Source organism: Mustela putorius, unplaced genomic scaffold (genome assembly GCF_011764305.1).
Source record: "Mustela putorius furo isolate JIRA1106 unplaced genomic scaffold, ASM1176430v1.1 tig00537227_pilon_pilon_pilon, whole genome shotgun sequence".
Taxonomy (NCBI): domain Eukaryota; kingdom Metazoa; phylum Chordata; class Mammalia; order Carnivora; family Mustelidae; genus Mustela; species Mustela putorius.
Window position 1 is genome coordinate 39,857,043 of NW_025422368.1, and position 18,354 is coordinate 39,875,396.

Sequence of the window (18,354 nt, forward strand, 5' to 3'; positions counted from 1 at the left end):
AATTTTCAGGCTTCCTGCTGGCTCCCCTTCTCCACAGAATAGAATGGCAAGTGTGAGGTTAAGAACCAAAGACAAATAACTGACCTAGGAACTAAGGCTGTGTAAATAAATGAAAAAAGTTAATTCCTGTCTAGGGGCACCTACATGGCCCAGTCTTTAAGCTTCTATCTTCAGCTCAGGTCATGATCCCAGATCCTGGGATGGAGTCCACACTGGGCTCCTTGCTCAGCAGGGACTCTGCTTCTCCCTCACCCCTGCCCATGCTTGCTTCCTTTGTGTCAAATAAATAACATCTTTTTAAAAAAAATTAATTCCTGTCTAAAAGAGCAAAGAGAAAAGACAAGAAAGGCACATCTATATTAATCCAGAACAAAAATGAACAATACCAATATTTCAAGGAAGTGACAGGGTGCTAAGGTGCCTCTCTGTTCTGGGTGAAGTCATAGATACTGGAAAATGTAAGAAATTGATCATGTTCTATATCACTAGTTGTCGGAGAAAATGTAGCTAAGGCAACAGTTAAGTTACAGACATGAGAATAGCAAATATAAAATTGAATGGCTCCCATATTGGGAAGAATATGGTGAAAAAGAAACCCTCTTGCACATGGGAGCAAACTGGAAGAGGTACCACCTGGCAGCACTTAAGAAATCTGAGGATCCAGCCAACTCATTCCTAGGAATATGTTCCAGAGAACCACTTGCAACGTATTGATAAAGGGACATGAACAATGATGTCCGTTGCTGCATTGTTTGTGGTAGCAGACAGGCAGAGGGTAAGAACCTAGGTATCTATAATTGAGTCTGAATAAGGAAAACATGGGGATGTATACTGTAGGATATGAACTAGGTATCTAAGAACATTATGGATAGATAAAAAGTGTTAAGTAAAAATTATAGGATATAGAATAAGATGTTTAGAATATTACTTATGAAAAATTAAATACACACACACACAAAATCTCTACATAACTTTTAAGGATGCTGTAGTGGATTGAATGGTGGCCTCCCAAAAGACATGGCCACATCCTGAAATTTGTGATTTTCTTTTCTTTTTTTGGAAAAAGATCTTTGCAGATGTAATTAAATGAAGATGTTAAGATGAGCTCATCTTGGATTATCTGAGTTATCTGAGTCCAATGACAAGTGACCTTAATAAGAGATACAAAGTAGACACAAACTGAGTTCAGATGGCCATGTGAAGACAGGCATACACCAGAGTAAGACAACCATTGTTTTAGGCTACTATGTTGGAGATAATTTGCTACAAAATGCCACAGGAAACTAATACCTATCCAAGAGCATGTATTCATACATACATGTTAGAGGGGGTGTCTATGCGAATAGGAGGTAATGAGTGTGGGGCAGGCAAATACAGAGGGAAATGTTAAGGCAGTAAGTTAAGAAATGGGTCTTGCACACACTGATGAGACCATATGTCACAACTGATTCCCTGCAGCTGAGGTTTTAAAAAGTTTAAAAACTTTCCTGAGGTGCCTGGGTGGCTCAGTCATTAAACATCTGCCTTCGGCTCAGGTCATGATCTCAGGGTCCTGGAATCGAGCCCCATGTCAGGCTCCCTGCTCAGTGAGAAGTCTGCTTCTCCCTCTCCCACTCCCCCTACTTGTGTTCCCTCTCTCACTGTCTCTCTCTCTGTCAAATAAATAAATAAAATCTTTTAAAAAATACTTTCCTGTTTCAACTTACCATATCCTTTGAAATCTAGAAAGATGACATATTTTCTTTTTCAGTTGAGGTTTTTACTTTTATTATTATTTATTTTTTATTTTTGTAAAGATTTTATTTATTTGAGAGCGAGAGAGAGAGAGACAGAGAGAGAGAGAGAGAGAGAGAGAACTCAAGCAGGGGTGGGCGTAGGGGCAGAAGGAGAGGGAGAAGCAGTCTCCCTGATGCGGGGCTCGATCCCAGAACTCTTGAGATCATGACCTGAGTTGAAGGCAGATGCTTAATGAACTGAGCCACCCAGTTATCCCTGGGGGTTTTCCTTTTAAAGAATTATCTATAAGATTTAATCATTCTTCATAATAATTTGGAAGAACTTTTCATATTGTATAAGACATATTAATTACAAATATATTAGCAAATGCATTAGCTATAAATATGTCCTATAGGATATATTAGCTGAAAATAGATGCTTTTACATCTGTTGCTTAACTTTTGAATTTGGTGTATTTTTTGACCTATAGAAGCTTGGGGCTTTTTCTGTAAATTTGTAACAGAGGACTCTGTGTACGTTTATCTGGATCATAAAGTGAACCTCAGGGGAGCCCACTTTCTCTACATACTTTCTGTACCCGAAATACTTGCATGCATATGTTTGATTTAGAAGTCACAGAAAGGCAATTCAACAGAGAAGGAAGTAGTTGCTCTTGATTTGCAATCTTCCCTAGTAAAATTTCTGCAACAAATTTTAACCCTAAGGTGCAGTTGCCATCAGTGATGTCCCTTCCATTTGGTGTGTTTCATTTCTCTCTCTCATTCATAGCCTTACTAAAAGGTGGACTTCAGAGCTTCTCTGGGAAATGCTCTTGACACTGACAAGATAATGAATAGGGACACAGGCAATGATGGCCTTTAGCGTCAACAATGGAGAGAATTCAAATGTGGGTTCCCTAAAGCATGACTTTCTGCTGATGTGCTACTGTTATTTCCTGCCATTCTGTTTGGCTCCGGGAATTGATCCTCTACTCCTTGGTGTCCTCTGACCATTTTCTGGTGGTCTCTGCACTAGTTTCCTGTGGCTGCTGCAATAAGTTACCACAAATTTACTGGCTTAAAGCAACACAGATTTCCTATTGTGTTACAGCTCTGGAGGTCAGCGCTCCAAAATCAGGTTCCCTGGGTTAAAGCTAAGGGGTTGGCAGGGCTGGCCTCTTCTGGAGACTGAGGAGAGAATGGGTTTTCTTGCCTTTTTTCAGTTTCTTGTGGCTGTCTGTGTTCCTTGGCTTGTGACCCTTTCTCCATCTTCAAAGTGCATCGCTCCAAACTCTGCTCGATCATCACGTTGCCTTTTCCATTGGCTTGGAGTCTTCCTGCCTCCCCCTTGTAAGGACCCTTGTGATTACACTGGGCTCATCTGGTTACTGCAGGCTTACTCTCCCCGGTTCAGGGGGAGATGTCTTCTTTGCTGTGTAACAATGTAATATTCCCAAATTCCAGGGATTAGGATGTAGACATATTTGGGGGCCCTTAATCAGCCTACCACAGCAAGCACATTCTGAACCTCCTTCTGCCCATAGCGCTATGGGGCCTCAAATCCTCCCTGTTGCCAGAAGCTCTCATCTGTATGCCTGGGTTGACAGCTGAGCTTCTGGTACCCCTACAAAGTATAGACTCCATTACAACCCATCTTTGGCCCAGACTGTAGAGTTCATGTTCTTCCTTGGTTTCTTTTCTTGTTTATGACCCCAGGTTGACATTTGGATGAGCCCTGGCAGCCTCCTACCCTCCAGCAGACTTCATGTTGTCCTCTCATTATCAACCACAGGAGAGAGAACATCTCCCACTGAAAGTCCCACTGGGACTCCTCTGAGTCCCAATGACACCACTCCAGTCCCTTGACTAGATGTGCCTACATGTGGACGCCAGGTGTTATCCAGCCAAGTTCTCCTTACCTGCCCTTGGTCACACTGCATTCAGTATCATTAACTCCTGGTTAGTCCTTGAGGCTGAAGACCACAGCAGGCGTGGTCTCTCTTCGGCCCTGCTGCTACCCACCTCTTCCCTCACTGGGTCACGAAGTCTCATCTTATCCTGCGCCAGTTCCGTCGGAGTTATGTCAGCTTGCAACCACATCGTGAAGGCTCCTCCCTTGAATTGAGCTGTGCTTTTTAATATTTTCTTTTTAGATTCCTAGAGCTGTAACATGAAGTTGCTGTCTGTTCCCTGGGGGTCCGTGGGGATGAGTTCGCGGGGGCAGGACGCCGCCCTGGTGAACTGCTCACCATGCTCTTCTGCACCAGCCCCTTGTTCTCTTTCAAATCCATCCTTACCCCGTTATCCTTACTAGTTATCCTTTGCTGGGTAACAAATCACCTTCAAGCCCAGCAACTTCAAACAATGAATATTTGTTCTCTCACAGCTTCTATGGGTTCAGAACCTATAAGGTGAGCCTTATCTGGGGGCCTCTGAGTTCCCATCTCTTGGAAGGCTACCATCAAGGAACTGGCCAGGGCTGGAGTCAACTCAAGGCTCAACTGGGGCAGGATCCACTTTTAAGTTTACGCACACAGCTGTTGGCAGGCTTCAGGCCTTCACTGGCCAGAGGCATCAGTCCTTTTACCTATGGACTCCTGAGGGCTTTTCACGGCAGGGTAGTATGTTCCCCGAGAGTGAGGGATGAGAGAGAGAGAAAGACAGGAAAGAGAGATGCCAAGACAGAAGCCATGATCTTTCATAATCTAATCTTGGAATTAACATCCCATCACTTCTCTGTTCTCTACCTAGAAGGGAGTCACTGAATCCAGTCTGCACTCAAGGGGGAGGCATTACACAGGAGTGGGTACTAGGAAGCAGGGATCCCTGGAGGCCATCTCAGAGGTTGCCTTAAACCCCACAAGAGGAGTTAGAGAAACACAGTACTATCTGTCAGTGGGAAGTAAGGTGCACCAAACGGAGAGGGGTCAGAGGGGTTCTTAAGAGCAAATGTGCTTTGGGGAGAGTGATAACTTGACTCACACCACAACTCTGGTTCTCCCTTTCGGAGAGCCTTTCTCTTCCTTTCTCCCAGCCTTCTCTCTGGATTCCGTTTTATGAACCCAACAAACCACACAAAAACCTAGATACTAACCCCCCTGCTACTCACTTCTAACAATTTCCCAATCTCCCTCCACAGCCTGCCTCCTGCCTGTTTACTTTCTGAAATCCACAGCAGTCATTTTTTTTCCCCCTATTTTTTTCAGAGTTCATTGTCATTCACGTGGGAAGGGTGTTCTGTAAGCATTGTCCCTACCATGCTCTAAGTGGCTGTCTGCCTTACTTAAAACACATCTGATTAATGTTTGCCCATGTGTGACCCCGGGTACAGTGTGAGGGAAAAGGATTACAAAGCCCAGGAACTGCTGGGTCATAACAACTCATTTGGGTTTCCAGAAAAGACTATAAGGATTTCTTTTTTTTTTTTTTTTTTAAGATTTTATTTATTCACCTGACACACAGAGAGAGAGATCACAAGTAGACAGAGAGAGAGAGGGGAAGCAGGCTCCCCGCTGAGCAGAGAGCCCGATGCGGGGCTCGATCCCAGAACCCTGAGATCATGACCTGAGTCGAAGGCAGAGGCTTAGTTCACTGAGCCACCCAGGCGCCCCAACTATAAGGATTTCTATCATTCATTTGTTTTTTTCCTGGAGTAGAAAGAACATGGACTATGGAGCTTCTGACACTTCTGCAAATGAATTTCTCTGTGCTTTTTAGTTTCTTCATCTGTAAAATCTGGTAATGATACATAACTCTGGATTGCACAGGGTTATCAGAAACAATGTATGCGAAATGCACATGGTACACTGCGGGCACCCAGGCAGCCTTCCTCAGAGCTTTTTACTGTTCTCTTCCTTTCATGATTCAGTTATCCAGTAAATAAGTGCATAGTGCTGACAGAATTTGGCATTCGCCAGACCATTATTATCCAGTGTATCCCAGTGTGCACCGAAAGAAAACAGCTTGGCCAGAATGGCTGTCTTTGTAGGGAGAGTGTCGGTGTGTGTGCAGGGCTGGATCTCCGCCTGGGCTGTGGGGGTCAGTGGGGGTGCCGCCAGCCGTCTGCAGCCTTAGCCAGGGAAATCGACTCACAGCCCTCCTGGCACCTACTGCTGGACTTGGGTAAACAGAATTACAGCCTTTAAAAAGAACTGAGGGAAAGCGACCAAGATCCCCACTCACCATGTAAACAGGATGTCCACTGAAGGGCAGCCGTGGAGATGTTTATGTTCTGTTCAAAGGGCAATTGACAAAAGGCCCCTGGGAAGCTTTACTGTAGCTTGGGACACAGCTCTGCCAGCTGGGTGGCTGGGTTCTTCCCGGTTCTGTCTGTATCTCATGTGCTGAGCTTCAGCCTAGAGCTCTAGGGCCGTGCTGTCTGGACCCAGGATGCAGTGTTTAGAGATGCTGGGTCTGGTTATTGGTGCAAGGCCCTTTAGGCACAGATCAGGGCATTCTGGTGTCCAGGGTTCAGTTCCCAGTGTTCCTGCTGTGACCTGGAGGCTGGCTGCTTGGGGCCTCCACATGAGAATTACCTTAATGATAACTACCATTGATTCAGAGCAAGGCAGCTAGCTGGCCAGATACTTCACGGGGACTCTCTCATTTAACCCTCACGATAACCCTGTTGATGGTTTTATTGTCCTCATTTTATACCTGAAAAGGTTCCGCAAAGATAATCACTTGGATCTGAAGTCAGATCAGTTAGATTCTCAAATCTGTAGGTGAGGGCGGGGGTGTTGGTCAAGTTCAGCACTACCTCTATGGCCCAGCATCGCGTCCAAGAAAAACTTGTCAAATGATTAGAAAAAATTCTACCCGAATGTTCTGCACCGATTTTCTGGGGAGCTCATCTTTCCCCCATAGTGAGAGCATGTTGCATGGTTTATTTTACATGGTCCTATTCTGCCCCGGGGACCCAGGGCACTCACTGGTCAATGCTGATTACAGCTGGGTCTTGGGTATGGGTTGAGGCACCAAGGCAATGAACGATTGGCTAAATGTCTACCCAAAAAGCCAAGTCCTGCTTTAGTCCGGTCTGGTCTGGCATTCTATGCAAAGAAAGCATCTCCTGAGATGTCCAATCCAGCCTGTTCCAGAGACAGTACGAGCAGTGAAAGCAGATGCTTGTCTCAGCTGGTGTACAATCTCTGGAGAGCGGTTTTGCCATCCCTCTTGCAGAACACGAGTCAGTTGGAATGGAATTGTGAAGGTAGGCTTTGCAGATTTCACAGGAATGTCAGGACGTGGTACCTTTATAACCCCAAATGGAATTGGTTGAGACCCAAGAGCCCTTTGGTCTTTGAATTCCTTATTTTCTTATGAAATTATTTATAATAATAGTTATTATTACTATTGAAGTGTAATGAACAGTGTTGTATTAGTTTCAGGCGTACAGTATAATGATTCAATACTTTTATACATTGCTCGGCGCTCATCACAAGTGTACTCTTTTTTTTTTTTAATATTTTATTTATTTGACAGAGATCACAAGTAGGCAGAGAGGCAGGCCGAGAGAGAGAGAGAGAGGGAGAAGCAGGCTCCCTGCTGAGCAGAGAACCTGATGTGGGGCTCCATCCCAGGACCCTGAGATCATGACCTGAGCTGAAGGCAGAGGCTTAACCCACTGAGCCACCCAGGCGCCCCCATAAGTGTGCTCCTAGTCCCCTTGATTTCACCCGCCTCTTCCCTCAACAAACAACTACCAGTTTGTTCTCTGTATGTAAGAGTCTGTTTTTTGTTTTGTTTTGTTTGCTTGCTTCTTTTTTTCTTTGTTTGTTTTGTTTCTTAAATTCCACATATGAGTGAAATCATATGGTATTGGTCTTTCTCTGAGTTATTTCTCTGACTGATTTCACTTAGCCTCTGACCCTCTAGGCCCATCTAATTCTTGAATAGAAGAGAAAAAAGACATGCTTGTTCTCCAGGATGGATTAGGATGTCGAAATTCTCTATTCCAGAAGAGAGTGTGGACTTTATCATAAATCTGAACTCTTAAGTTAGAGGGGGATGTAACTTTCTTCCTTTCTATTCAGGTCTCTTTTTGGGGGAGGCACACAGGTGGTGTGGGTGACCCTCGCAGACACTGATCATTTCCTACCTGGAGCTGAGGCCACGATTACCTCAGGATTGTTAGCAAGTTACAGTCAAGTGCAGATAGTTGCTTTAAACTGGCCTAAATTGTGGGGAAGTCTCTGGAAAAGATAAGCATGTCAAAGATTGTCCAAACTGGTGTCATTTTGGGGGATGGTAAAATGCTGGAAATAATAAGGCCTCATACTCTCTGTGTGTGTTCATTGTTGGTCGTGGATTTTTGTTGTTGTTGTTGTTTTGACATTTTAGCCATCGTGCTTTGATTTATGGAAACCTGTGTCCCAGATACCAGACCCATCCGGGATGTGTCGGTCAGGATACACCAGACCTACAGATAGGCCTGCGATTTCTGGGAGCAGTTTGCGATCACAGCTATCATTCAGTGTCCTTCTCACTGGTCATTTTTCCTTGTGCTCATTCCTTTCTGCACACAGCTGGCCTTCCACTGTCCTGCTGCCTCTCAGCATTCAGCCCCCTGGCCAGTCTAGTTTTCCAGTTCTAGGAGCTTCTCAAACAAAGTGGAGCACAGTGAAGCAGGGCCTTCTGCCCATCTCCCCTGGCCTGCCAGGGTTGGATGCTTTCTTTATCTTATTTTAGGAAAAGAGAGCCTATACTTGTTCCTATCACTAAATTTGGAATAGGCTGGAAGGAGATATTCTGTACCTCTAACCACTTCTGCCCACACTTCTGATACAAACTGGATTGGCTTTTCTACTTCCCATCTCCTTGAGTCAGTGGCAAACTTTGGGCTTTATGCTCTGCATATGTGGTTCCTGTCACTGTCTCATGCCTGGTTCTACAATGCACACACACACACACACACACACACACACACGCAGATACCTCCTATCCTCCCTATGCTTAAAGAATCCCCCATTTGTGGATATAACAAGTATCCAGGGAAAGCGATGGGTTATTTTCTTTGGCTCAGTTCTTGTTAGTTTCATAACAATATCTAAAGGACATGAAGATAATGTCCCTGTTTGGAGAACTCCTCTTTCTTACTCTCAACATTTCCCCTGTTAATTGGTATTGGATACAAATATTCCATCACATTTCAGAGCTGGTTCCAACCGTCCAGGTATGGGTTTGACTGAGTTCTGCTGAATGTCACATGGGTCAGGCAGTAGGGATCATGGAAATCCCGACTGAATTGGTAGGATTTAAGTAACAGGCTTGGAATTAAAGATGTGGAAAACATCGGGACTTATCTTTAGGGCACATGGCCTTCCGGATCTGGAATAAATTCTATTAGAAGCAAAGTAATTTAGAATAAGTTTTCATCAAGTAAATATTTTTTTTTAAAGATTTTGTTTATTTATTTGACAGACAGAGATCACAAGTAGGCTGAGAGGCAGGCAGAGAGAGAGAGAGGAGGAAGTAGGCTCCCTGCTGAGCAGAGAGCCCGATGTGGGGCTCGATCCCAGGACCCTAGGATCATGACCTGAGTCGAAGGCAGAGGCTTTAACCCACTGAGGCACCCAGGCGCCCCAAGTAAGTATTTTTTTGCACAGGCCACGACAGTTACTGTCCCACGTGGAACCCAACCGGCCACTGATGTTCATTATTGCGACTAGGAATTGTGACTCCACCCACCACACCAGCCTGCTTTCCCTTGCATCTTGGACAATAGCAACCTTCCCATGTTGTGCCAGGAAAGGCTATGCTCCTTTCCCCCAGTTTCCCTCTCTCCCACAGTCTCCACATGGCTAATGCCGTTACTGCATCCGTCAGCTGTGCTCCGGCTCTAATCCCCTTCTCTGTTCTGTGGCTGCTGCTTCCACAGGGTTCCTGCCATGCAGGGTGATTCCAGAAAGGACCATGCCCCTCCCACCACGCTTAGTCAAGAGAGCTTGCCAAAAGAAAATGGAAGTCAATTTGTCTCCCAAAGTGACAGGTCTTTCAACCAAACTTAGAGCCAAAGTATCACCTTGGTAATTCAGTTTTATAACTGGCTTTCTAGGGACCTAGAGGAAGAACCGGCAATACAGAATAAGTTCAGGTTCATTAAGTGGGCAGCATTGTTCAAGTGTCTTTTCCTTAGCTCTTTGGGAACTAGGGGTCCTTGTACAGTAGGAACTTTCCTTGGTGGTCTTCCTGGCCACTCCACGTGCCCACACATGTATATGAAACTCCCGTCAGCAGTATTTTCAATCAAATGGAGACTGGTTGGGGCCCATGCAGATTTTTCTAGACTGGACTCCGAATTATTACATTCTGTGAAAAATAAAGATATCAGACCTAGTTACATTTGAGAGGCAGACATTGTGGTTTTTTAAAAATGTTTTTCTGTGTTTTCTACACTTAAAAACCAAGGACAAAGGACAAAGGAAGATTCCAGGGACCCTGCAGATGTTTACTGTTGAACCTGAAAACATTTCTCAATCCCACTTACTGTCACTTTTCTCATATAAGAATCTGCATAGTGAGAGTCATGTTTTACAAGGCCCTAACCTGTCTTACAATTTTCCCTTCTGGCTATTGCTTTAATAAACACCCAGATGTGCTATTTTACAGCTCATAAGACCTATCAAATGTGCTCCTCTTATTCTCTGTATCCCACACGGTGCCTTGGCCCCTGGCTTTTGGAGCTGAGCTCAAGATCTTTGTAAAGCTGAGCTATGGAAGACATAGCTCTCCCAGTCTTTCAGCTGGAAGGAGTAGGTGAGAGTTGTGGCTCACCCCCAACGTCCAGGAGACTTTGCTGGCAGGGCTGGACTCTTCTGGACCTGCTGTGGAAGGGGTAGGAGGGAAAGTAGCTACAAAGACAGTAGTTGGCAGGATTGTAGGTTCTGCGGACCATCATTTGGCTCAGTCAACAGAAGAGCAAACATGATCATCAAATAGAGGCTTTTGACTGATATGTAGTGATAAAAGGGCTAAAGATGTAGAAAGAGCTTGAAAACTGATTAAAATTTCATTAGTGCTGTTGATAGAGACTAATAATGACTCCAAGTGTTTCTTTGATTTAGAGTCATGGGGCTCTTTTATTTTATTTTTTATTAACATATAATGTATTATTAGCCCCAGGGGTACAGGTCTGTGAATCGCCAGGTTTACACACTTCACAGCACTCACCATAGCACATACCCTCTCCAATGTCCATAACCCCACCACCCTCTCCCTACTCCCCTCCCCCAACAACCCTCAGTTTGTTTTGTGAGATTAAGAGTCTCTTATGGTCTGTCTCCCTCCCTATCTCATCTTGTTTCATTTTTTCCTTCCCTACTCCCCAAACCCCCCATGTTGCTTCTCAAATCCATATCAGGGAGATCATATGATAATTGTCTTTCTCTGGCTGACTTATTTCGCTCAGCATAATACCCTCTAGTTCCATCCATGTCGTTGCAAATGGCAAGATTTCATTTCTTTTGATGGCTGTGTAGTATTCCACAATATATATATTTATATATATATCTTCATATATATATATTTATATATATATATCTTCATATATATGAAGAAGACAAAGAAGACATCCAGATGGCCAACAGACACATGAAAAAGTGCTCCACATCACTCGGCATCAGGGAAATACAAATCAAAATCACAATGAGATACCACCTCACACCAGTCAGAATGGCTAGAATTAATATATATGTATATATATGTATATATGATGTATATATATGATATATATACATATAATATATGTTATATATGTGTATATATACACATATGTGGTATCTCATTGTGATTTTGATTTGTATTTATACAAATAATATTATAAATAAATATATTTGTATAAATATTATAATACACACACACACACACACACACACATATACACATATATCTTTCGGATCTCTACATTTGTATCTTTAGGGTAAATACCCTATAGTGCGATTCTGGGTTGTAGGGTAGCTCTATTTTCAACTTTTTGAGGAACCTCCATGCTGTTTTCTAGAGTGGTTGCACCAGTTTGCATTCCCACCAACAGTATAGGAGGGTTCCCTTTCTCCACATCCTCGCCAGCATCTGTCATTTCCTGACTTGTTAATTTTAGCCATTCTGACTGGTGTGAGGTGGTATCTCATTGTGATTTTGATTTGTATTTCCCTGATGCCAGGTGATGTGGAGCACTTTTTCATGTGTCTGTTGGCCATCTGGATGTCTTCTTTGCAGAAATGTCTGTTCATGTCCTCTGCCCATTTCTTGATTGGATTATTTGTTCTTTGGGTATTGAGCTTGATAAGTTCTTTATATATTTTGGATACTAGCCCTTTATCTGATATGTCACTTGCAATTATCTTCTCCAATTCTGTCAGTTGTCTTTTGGTTTTGTTGACTGTTTTCTTTGCTGTGCAAAAGTTTTTGATCTTGATGATGATCTTGCCTTTGGTGATGTTTCTAGGAAGAAGTTGCTGTGGCTGAGGTCGAAGAGGTTGCTGCCTGTGTTCTCCTCAAGGATTTTGATGGATTCTTTTCTCACAATGAGGTCCTTCATCCATTTGGAGTCTATTTTTGTGTGTGGTGTGAGGAAATGGTTCAGTTTCATTTTTCTGCATGTGGCTGTCCAATTTTCCCAACGCCATTTGTTGAGCAGACTGTCTTTTTTCCATTGGACATTCTTTCCTGCTTTGTCAAAGATTAGTTGACTATAGCATTGAGGATCTATTTCTGGGCTCTCTATTCTGTTCCATTGATTGATGTGTCTGTTTTTGTGCCAGTACCATACTGTCTTGATGATGACAGCTTTATAATAGAGCTTGAAGTCTGAAATTGTGATGCCACCCACTTTGGCTTTCTTTTTCAACATTCCTCTGGCTATTTGGGGTCTTTTCTGGTTCCTTATAAATTTTAGGATTATTTGTTCCATTTCTTTGGAAAAAAAAAAAAGAATGGTATTTTGATAGGGATTTCATGAAACGTGTAGATTGCTTTAGAGTAGCACGACATTTTCACAATATTTTTTCTTCCAATCCATGAGCATGGAACATTTTTCCATTTCTTTGTGTCTTCCTCAATTTCTTTCATGAGTACTTTTTCTGAGTACAGATTCTTTGCCTCTTTGGTTAGGTTTATCCCTAGGTATCTTCTGGTTTTGGGTGCAGTTGTAAATGGGATTGAATCCTTAATTTCTCTTTCTTTTGTCTTGTTGGTTTATAAAGATGCAACTAATTTCCATGCATTGATTTGCTATCCTGACACTTTACTGAATTCCTGTGAAAATTCTAGCAGGTGTGGAGAGGAGTCTTTTGGGTTTTCCACATATAGTATCATATCATCTGCAAAGAGTGATAGTTTGACTTCTTCTTTGCTGATTTGGATACCTTTAATTTCTTTTTATTGTCTGATTGTTGGGGCTAGGACTTCCAGTACTATGTTGAATAGCAGTGGTGATAATGGACATCCCTGCCATGTTCCTGACTTTAGCGGAAAAGCTCTCAGTTTTTCTCCATCGAGAATGAAATTTGCTGTGGGTTTCTCATAGATGGCTTTGATGATATTGAGGTATGTACCCTCTATCCCTACACTTTGAAGAGTTTTGATCAAGAAAGGATGCTGTACTTTGTCAAATGCTTTTTCAACATCTATTGAGAGTATCATATGCTTCTTATTCTTTCTTTTATTGTTGTATTGTATCACATTGATTGATTTGTGGATGTTGAACCAACCCTGCAGCCCAGGAATAAATCTCACTTGTTCTTGGTGAATAATCCTTTTAATATACTGTTGTATCCTATTGGCTAGTATTTTGGTGAGAATTTTTGCATCTGTGTTCATCAAGGATATTGGTCTGTAATTCTCTTTTTCAATGGGGTCTTTGTCTGGTTTGGGGATCAATATAATGCTGGCCTCATAAAATGAGTTTGGAAGTTTTCCTTCCATTTCTATTTTTTGGAACAAGTTTCAGGAGAATAGGTATGAATTCTTCTTTAAATGTTTTGGTAGAATCCCCCTGGGAAGCTGTCTGGCTTTGGGTTCTTGTTTTTTGGGAGATTTTTTATGACTGCTTCTATCTCCTTACTGGTTATGGATCTGTTCAGGTTTTCTATTTCTTCCTGGTTCAGTTTTGGTAGTTTATATGTCTTTAGGAGTGCATCTGTTTCTTCCAGATTGTCAAACTTATAGTTGGCATATAGTTGCTGGCATATAGTTGCTCATATTATGTTCTTATAATTGTTTGTATTTCTTTGGTGTTGGATGTGATTTCTCCTTTTTCATTCATGATTTTATTAATTTGGGTCCTGTTTCTTTTCTTTTTGATAAGTCTGGCCAGGGGTTTATCAATCTTATTAATTCTTTTAAAGAACCAGCTCCTAGTTTCGTTGATTTGTTCTATTGGTTTTTTTGGTTTCTATTTCATTGATTCTGCTCTGATATTTATTATTTCTCTTCTCCTGCTGGGTTTAGGCTTTCTTTGCTGTTCTTTCTCTAGCTCCTTTGGGTGAGGGGTTCGGTTACATACTTGAGAACTTTCTTGTTTCTTGAGAAAGGCTTGTATCGCTATACACTGTCCTCTCAGGACCACCTTTGCTGTGTCCCACATATTTTGAACAGTTGTGTTTTCATTTTCATGTGTTTCCATGAATTTTTTCAATTCTTTTTTAATTTCCTGGTTGACCCATTCAGTCTTTAGTAGGATGCTCTTTAGCCTTCATGTATTTGAGTTCTTTCCAACTTTCCTCTTGGGATTGAGTTTTAGCTTCAGAGCATTGTGGTCTGAAAATATACAGGAAATGATCCCAATCTTTTGGTATAGGTTGAGACCTGATTTGTGACCCAGGATGTGATCTATTCTGGAGAATGTTCCATGTGCACTAAAGAAGAATGTGTATTCTGTTGCTTTGGGATGAAATGTTCTGAATATATCTGTGATGTCCATCTGGTCCAGTGTGTCATTTAAGGCCTTTATTTCCTTGTTGATCTTTTGCTTGGATGCTCTTTCCATTTCAGTGAGGGGAGTGTTAAAGTCTCCTACTATTATTGTATTATTGTCGATGTAGTTCTTTGATTTTGTTATCAATTGCCTTATATAGTTTGCTGCTCCCATATAAGGGACATAGATATTTAAAATTGTTAGATCTTCTTGTTGGACAGACCCTTTAAGTATGTTATATTGTCCTTCCTCATCTCTTATTATAGTCTTTGGTTTAAAATCTAATTGATCTGATATAAGGATTGCCACCCCAACTTTCTTTTGATGTCCATTAGCATGGTAAATTGTTTTCCACCCCCTCACTTTAAGTCTAGAGGTGCATTTTAGTCTAAAATAAGTTTCTTGTAGACAGCATATTAATGGGTTTTGTTTTTTTATCCATTCTGATCACCTGTGTCCTTTGATTGGGGCATTTAGCCCATTTACATTCAGGGTAACTATTGAGAGATATGAATTTAGTGCTATTGTGTTGCCTGTGAGTGACTGTTACTGTATATTGTCTCTGTTCCTTTCTGGTCTACTACTTTTAGGCTGTCTCTTTGCTTAGAGGACCCCTTTCAATATTTCCTGTAGAGCTCGTTTGGTGTTTACAAATTCTTTCAGTTTTTGTTTGTCCTGGAAGATTTTTATCTCTACTTCTATTTTCAATGATAGCCTAGCTGGATACAGTATTCTTGACATGTTTTTCTCATTTAGTGCTCTGAATATATAATGCCTGTTCTTTCTGGCCTGCCAGGTCTCTGTGGATAAGTCTGCTGCCAATCTAATATTTTTACTATTGTATGTTACAGACTTTTTGTTCCGGGCTGCTTTCAGGATTTTCTTTTTGTCACTAAGACTTGTAAGTTTTACTTTTAGATGACAGGGTGTGGACCTATTCTTATTGATTTTGAGGATAGTTCTTTGCACCTCCTGGATTTTGATGTTTGTTCCCTTTGCCATATTAGAGAAATACTCTACAATAATTCACTCCAATATACCTTCTGCCCCCCTCTCTCTTTCTTCTTCTTCTGGAATCCCAATTATTCTAATATTGTTTCATCTTATGGTATCACCTATCTCTCAAATTCTCCCCTTGTGATCCAGTAGTTGTTTGTCTCTCTTTTGCTCAGCTTCTTTATTCTCCATCATTTAGTCTTCTGTATCACTAATTCTCTCTTCTGCCTCATTTATCCCAGCAGTAAGAGCCTCCGTTTTTGATTGCACCTCATTAATAGCTTTTTTGATTTCAGCTTGGTTAGATTTTAGCTCTTTTATATCTCCAGAAGGGGCTTTTTTATTTTCCTAGACAGGGTTTTTCTAGTATTTTCCATGCCTTTTTCAAGCCTAGGTAGCACCCTGAGAATCGTCATTCTGAACTCTAGATCTGACATGTTACCAATGTTCCTATTGGTTAGGTTCTTAGCCTTTGGTACTGCCTCTTGTTCTTTTTTTTTTTTTTGGTGGGAGTTTTTCTGCCTGCCATTTTATCCAGATAAGAATATATGAACGAGAGAATAAAATACTATAAGGGTATTTTTACCAAATCAGAAGACACTCCAAATTGTGGGAAGATGAAAAAGGGTAAAAGGAAGTTCTTTAAAAAAATAAAATAAAATAAGAAATAAATTAAAAATTAAAAAAAAATTTAAAATATATATTTTAGACTGGTGAATAGAACAGAGCCACCCACTTGATTTTGGGTGTATTTTGGTCTATTAAAAGGAACTACCTCCCAAAATGTATTTATTTATTTATTTTTAAAAATATTTAATTTATTTATTTGATAGACAGAGATCACAAGTAGGCAAAGAGCCAGGCAGAGAAAGAGGAAGTGAAGCAGACTCCTCACTGAGCAGCGATTGAGCCCAATGAGGGGCTCAATCCCAGGACCCTGGGATCATGACCTGAGCTGAAGGCAGAGGCTTTAACCCACTGAGCCACTCAGGTGCCCCTACCTCCCAAAATTTAAAGAAAGAAAAAGTTATATATATATATATATATATATATATATATACACACACACACACACACACACACACACAAAATAAGGTTAAACATGATGAAGGGGTGGAATATGACTGTAAAGATGAAAATTTAAAAAAATTCTAAATAAGAGTTGATAAGATAAGTTGGTTGGGAAAAGAAAGAAAAAGAAAGTGGAGAGAATTTGCTTAGGCTGGAGACTAGAACAAAACCTTTTGCTAGATTTAGGGTATATTTTGATATATTAGAAGAAGTTGTATCCCAAAATTTTTAGACAAAAAAACTGTATATGTATACAAAAAATAGTTAGATACAGTGAAGGATAAAATATAACTATAATAATAAAGGTTCAAAAAGATTTTTTAAGAAAGGCATTTTTAAGATAAACTAAAAAATGTTAAAAGAGGAAAGAGTAAAAGTTAAAAAAATTAGAATAAGAAGAATAATAAAATAAAATAAAATAAACTTTGCAAGAGTAAAGAACCATGGTAGAAAGCCATGAATTCCATGGTTTGCTTTCCACTCCTCTGGAATTCCAATGTTCTCCTTGATCAGTGAACTTGGTCTTGGCTGGATTTCTCTCTGATCTTTTCAGGGAGGGGCCTGTTGTAGTGATTCTCAAGTGTCTTTGCCCGAGGCGGAATTGCACTGTCCTTGCCAGGGGCCAGGCTAAGTAATCTGCTCCAGTTCCTCTCGAGAGCTTTATTCCCCTGAAAACTTTCCATAGAGCTCTGGAGGATGGGAATTAAAATGGCGGCCTCCCAGTCTCCAGCCGGAAGGAGCCAAGAGCTTGGGGCCCCACTCCTCAGGGTGCCCTCGGACAAAAGCAGTCAGTCACTCCTGTCTCCCTGGTCTCTATCCGAGCTCTGAGCTCACCCAGGCTGTGACCGAGCATTTCTGTCTCTGGAGCACAGCTCCATTTGGAGTCTCCAAACCCAGCAGATTCCTGCCTCCAGAGAAGAAAGGTAAGTCTCCCTGGATGTGCCACTTTTGGGGTCCCTGCTCAAAGAGCGGTGGCCTGATTGTGCCACGGATCACAATTTAAGGTAATCCTGAGCTGAGAGCTCACTCCTTGGCTCCATCTCTATAGTTGGCTTTCCCTGCTCTGATACCTGCGAGCTCTGCTGCATTCAGACACCCCTGATCCTTCTGTGACCCCACGGGACCTGACACTACACTGTCCCCATGAGGGCTCCACCCCTGCTTATCCTCTGGAGTGATGTCTGTCAGGGGAACAGACTTTTTAAAAGTTCTGATTTTGTGTTCTGTTGCTCCACTGCTTGCCAGGAGCCAGCCCCTTCCCCTGTGGTCTATCTTCCCATTGGTTCAGATTCACTTCTCTGCATGTCCTACCTTTCAGAAAGTGGTTTATTTTCTGTTTCTAGAATTGTTGCTCTTCTTCTCTTTGATCTCCTGTTGGATTTGTAGGTGTTCGGAATGTTTTGATAACTATCTAACTGAATTCCTGTGCCCTGATGTCATCTCAGCCTGCTACTCCTCTGCCATCTTGACTCCTCCCCCTGGAGCCCTCTTACATGGAGTGTTTCTTTGTAAAACAAAAGAGGGCGTGTGGAGGGGAGTTAGCAGATTTGCAAAAAATGTAAATTGGGTTTTGGCAGAAAACCTCCTTCTTTTTGCAATCAGGGAGTCATGCAAGTCTTGGGAATGGCAAACATCTGTTTGAAGGGCACCTGACCT